The sequence below is a fragment of the Lampris incognitus genome, chromosome 15 (assembly GCF_029633865.1).
Source record: "Lampris incognitus isolate fLamInc1 chromosome 15, fLamInc1.hap2, whole genome shotgun sequence".
Lineage (NCBI taxonomy): Eukaryota > Metazoa > Chordata > Actinopteri > Lampriformes > Lampridae > Lampris > Lampris incognitus.
The window spans coordinates 40,261,180-40,266,777 of NC_079225.1; positions in this window are offsets into that span (position 1 = coordinate 40,261,180).

The following is a 5,598-nucleotide window of genomic DNA, read 5'->3' on the forward strand; positions in this document are numbered from 1 at the left end:
CTCCCTGGTCCAAGTTCATTTCCACAGAAAAGCACCAATACGGAGGTAAACCGTGCCACGGGTGAAAATAGCACCCTGCAGAGATGCTGCAAGCAGTTTTACGGAATGTGCTGCCACCTAGCGGCTGTATGTCGTAATTGCACTATGTTGATAACAATAATGACGCTCCAAAAAATGCGACATTATGCCAATCATATAATTATTTACAAAAAAGTCCGAATTTACACCATACTATATAAAAACTACTTGGTGTGTGTCATTTCAATAGAGGAAGGAAGACAAGGAGACTTGGTGGTGGGATGAGGAAATACAGCAAAGTACACAGAGGAAGAGGTTGGCAAAGTTTTTAACTAGATTGTTTTAACACAATCTTGGAAAGTGAGAGGATGCAGGAGGAGTGGAGAAGTGCACTGGTACTGATTTTCAAAAATAAGGGTGATGTGCAGAGCTGTAGTAACTACAGCGGTATGACGTTGATCAGCCACAGCATGAAGATATTGGAAAGAGTAGTGGAAGCTATGTTAAGAGAGGTGATGATCAGCGAGCAGCAGTATGGTTTCATGCCATGAAACAGCACCACAGATATGATGTTTGCTTTGAGAATGTTGATGGAGAAGTATAGAGAAGGCCAGATGGAGTTACACTGTGTCTCTGTGGATTTAGAGAAAGCATACGACAGGGGGCCGAGAGAGGAGGTGTGGTATTGTATGAGGAAGTCGGGAGTTGCAGAGAAGTATGTAGAAGTGGTTCAGGATATGTATGAGGGAAGTGTGACAGTGGTGAAGTGTGTCGTTGGAATGACAGATGGTTTCAAGGTGGAGGTGGGATTACATCAAGGATCGGCTCTGAGCCCTTTCTTGTTTGCAATGGTGATGGACAGGTTGACAGACGAGATCAGGCAGGAGTCTCTGTGGACTACGGTGTTCGTGGATGACATTGTGATCTGTAGTGAGAGTAGGGAGCAGGTTGAGGAGAGCCTGGAGAGGTGGAGGTGTGCACTGGAGAGAAGAGGAATGAAAATCAGTAGGAGCAAGACAGAATACATATGCATGAATGAGAGGGAGGACAGCAGAATTCTGAGGATGCAAGGAGCAGAGGTGATGAAGGTGTAACAGTTTAAATACTTGGGGTCAACTGTTCAAAATAACGGGGAGTGCAGAAGGGAGGTGAAGAAGAGAGTGCAGGCAGGGTGGGGTGGGTGGAGAAGGGTGTCAGGATTGATTTGTGACAGAAGGGTACCAGCAAAAGTTAAAGGGAAGGTTTACAAGATGGTTGTGAGACCAGCTATGTTATATGGTTTGGAGACAGTGGCACTGATGAAAAGACAGGAGGTGGAGCTGGAGGTGGCAGAGTTGAAGATGATAAGATTTTCACTTGGAGTGATGAAGAAGGACAGGATTAGGAACGAGTATATTAGAGGGACAGCTCAGGTCGGACGGTTCGGAGACAAAGCAAGAGAGGCAAAATTGAGATGGCTTGGACGTGTGGAGGAGAGACGCTGGGTATATTGGGAGAAGGATGCTGAATATGGAGCTGCCAGGGAAGAGGAGAAGAGGAAGGCCAAAGAGGAGGTTTATGGATGTGGTGAGGGAGGACATGCAGGTGGCTGGTGTGACAGAGAAGATGTAGAGGACAGGAAGAGATGGAAACGGATGATCTGCTGTGGCGCCCCCTAACAGGGACAGCCGAACGTAGTAGTAGTAGTAGTAGTAGTAGTAGTAGTAGTAGTAGATGTGAGCTTTTTAAAGCACTGAAAATGGATGTCACGAGCAATGTTAGATTATTTGATTTCGTTTTATCAAATCTGTGCTCATTCCACAAGTTTAGTGCAATTAAGGATTTACAGCGACTTCGCTTATGACTTTTAACCCAGGACAAGAAAAGACGTGTTGCCTTGTTTACCAACTGCTTATGGCAAAAGGTTGGTCTATCAAGCCAGGCCAACCGTCTGCCACTTGTTGTCAGCACAGGGACAGAAATCTACGGTGTTGTGTTGTACGGTGCTGGTCATACGTCATTTGCTCTCACTTATGGAGGGGCAGGTACAGCTTTTTCAGTTTTCTTCGGTTTTTCTGCGACTGAGCCAACCCATAATGCACGTTTGTGATGAGCGAGTCATGAACGTCGGGGGTGACAACTCGTCCATCCATCCCTCCATTATCGGAACCACTTATCCTGCTCTCAGGGTGGCGGGGATGCTGGAGCCTATCCCAGCAGTCACTGGGCAGCAGGCGGGGAGACACCCTGGACAGGCCATCAGGCCATCACACAGAGCCCCCCCCCCCACCCACACCCACACACACATTCATACCTTGGGGGAATTCAGTATGGCCGATTCACCGGACCTACATGTCTTTGGACTGTGGAAGAGAACCGGGGGAAACCCACGCAGACACGGGGAGAACACACAGACTCCACACAGAGGACGACCCCCAAGGTTGGACTACCCCGGGGCTCGAACCCAGAAACCCTCTTGCCGTGAGGCGACCGCGCTAACCACTGCGCTACCGTGCGGCCGTGACAAATCCTCGTCTGCATTAAATCGTTGACTGACGCGCCCCCTACCGGTAACTCGTGCGAACTACGGCGATGAAACGCCAAACGGTATTTGTGGAAATGAATGGGGTTAATTACCGTATTAGCCTGGCCCCCGTGAGAAAAGCCACCACGGTGGCGCATGCTCCAACTCGGTACTCGCTCTCCCAGCCCGGGGCTGGGGGTCTAACTCGGGCTGAACGAATCACTCACTCACCCACAAGTCCCGAGCCAGTCAGTGGGCGTCCATGGATCTCACGTTGTCCCTTTTAGTGGTTTACTATTTGTTCAGTCATGAAGTTCCGCGGTGTAATCCCTGATTAGCAGACTGTGTTGCTAATGTAACCGGTTATTTTCTTGCCCTGTGCGGGATTCGATACGGGGTGTGCTGCACCACAAGGCGACGTCGCTAACCGCTCGGCTAAAGGGTCAGACCCGTTAGCTAGGGGCTAACGTGTCTCATTAGTAGTTTACACTATGGACGCCGTTCTGAAACGGAACTAACTAACGGAAAACAATTTTAAATCGATACAATTATTTCAGCCTTTTTATGATCAACATTTTGCACAAGTTGTTTTCTGTACCTCATGGCTGGTTGACGTCGTTTCAGTGCTGCTGCGGGGTGTGCGGGTCAGCTGGGCTGGTTCGTTGCCGTCTCTGAGCGACGGAAGTGTTCGCAACATACTCGCCCCTCGTCTCCGAAGCTAATTAAATACTAAAGCCAATCAGATGAACTGAAACTCCAGCGTGTGCGCGCTAGACTGCTCGCGTGCGGCACTCCTCGCGGTTGAGCATTTTCCTCGCACACAACCGTTGGAAAAGGGGCGGCTGTAAACTAGTGGTTACATTTTTTACATAACGCTGGTGCTGGGGGTGGTGGGTGATTCCCCAGGATCTGGGCGAACCCGAAAACCCGACCCTCTTTAATTAGTGACGTAATGATGTCTAGGTTAACAATACATGTGGGTGACCAGTTGGTGTCAGTATAACACAGATGACATGGCTAGACAGGAAGTAAGAAGGTAACGTGCGCAAACCGGAACCGAGGGAGAGAATAAAGCAGCTAGCCGAGCTAGCAAGAAGTTCCAAACAATCTCTATCAATATAAAATAAATAAGAACATTATAAGTGACTCATACAAAACAGTTGAGCATTTTCCCCGCACACAACCGTTGGAAAAGGGGCGGCTGTAAAATAGTGGTTACATTTTGTTGAGCGTCACAACGCCAACGGGATGACTCCCTTCACTATCAGAATTTCATACATTTTGGTCCGATAATGTTTGGAAAGTCTAGAAGAGCCGCGCGATTAAATCATTTTCTCCCATTCAGTTAGCAAGGAGGGCCAAACCGGAAGTTTGCCGGCTCGACCGGAAGCCAAGCTGTCTAACGCTGGTGCTGGTGGGTGATTCCCCAGGATCTGGGCGAACCCGAAAACCCGAAACTCTTTAATTAGTGACGTAATGATGTTTAGGTTAACAATACATGTGGGTGACCAGTTGGTGTCAGTATAACACAGATGACATGGCTAGACAGGAAGTAAGAAGGTAACGTGCGCAAACCGGAACCGAGGGAGAGAATAAAGCAGCTAGCCGAGCTAGCAAGAAGTTCCAAACAATCTCTATCAATATAAAATAAATAAGAACATTACAAGTGACTCATACCAAACCGAGTCCGTGAAAAGAGTCGCGCCTCCCCATCACTATGGCACATGTTGCTGGTACGTCAGTGTTTACAAGCACACGACTTCCAACGTCACCGCCCTATTACGAAGGGCCGCCCTGAAGACTTGGGACTTGGTTCTGCAATGCGTTTTTTTTATTTTTATTTTTAAGTGTAACTAATCCCCCGGGTTTTTCAACCCGTGAAAAGCCGATTTTTATAAACTTGGTAAGAAATCTCAATATTGTAGCGAATTCGGGGGACAACGCAACCACGGGAACTGCCGCGGCCGGGAAGCGAACCCGGGCCGCCCGCGCCGTCCCCCGAATTCGCTACAATATTAACGCCGACATTAACGTGGTTCATCACAGTAGACACGTTTACATACAGTTTACAGCTCAAAACACGTTTAAGTGATTAGCGCCTCTTTAAACTCTAATGGTGTCCACCCAGTTTTAGCAACGAACGCTGGGAGATTGTCCTCAGTCTCTTGTTGAGCGAAACGTTTGGAGACCGACTACCTCTGGTCATGTCGCTGCGCTGCCCGATCCAAGTCAAGATTAGATCTGAGTCGCGCATGCGCAACGTTGACTTCGATGGGAAGCGCGCGCGGTGAGAGAGAGAAAGTGCAGCGTTAGTCGAGCGAGCTAGAGAGTGAATGCAGAGAGAATGGCGATGGCATTCACAGAACAAACGTTTTGCGAAGCTTTTAAATCACCGCGTGCGGCACGGTGGCGCAGTGGTTAGCCCGGTCGCCTCACATCAAGAAGGTCCTGGGTTCGAGCCCCGGGGTAGTCCAACCATGGGGGTCGTCCTCAATGTGGAGTTTACATGTTCTCCCCGTGTCTGCGTGGGTTTCCTCCGGGTGCTCCGGTTTCCTCCCACAGTCCAAAGACATGTAGGTCAGGTGAATCGGCCGTACTAAATTGTCCCTAGGTGTGTGTGTGTGTGTGTGTGTGTGTGTGTCTCGGCCCTGTGATGGCCTGGCGGCCTGTCCTGGGTGTCTCCCCGCCTGCCGCCCAATGACTGCTGGGATAGGCTCCAGCATCCCCGCGACCCTGAGAGCAGGATGAGCGAGTTTGGATAATGGATGGATGAATGAATCACTGCAACCATGAGAGGTTCTTATTTCCACCAGAGAGCCCATTTCCACCGGGGGGGCTCCATAGGAAGGGTTCTTCATCATACACTAATAACTGTACATAAAAATTTAGGTTGATAGGTTCAGTAGTTTGCAAGATTAGCTGCACACACACGCATAAAGAGCCACTCAGGGGATTTCAGTTTGGTCAAACAAGTTTAAATGTGGACTATTAGTGTGATGAGAGTCATTTCTTGTAGCCTCAGAGGTTCTCTGAACTCTAAACACAGCCAGTTCTCCGGTGGTTGAGTTGTACAAGAC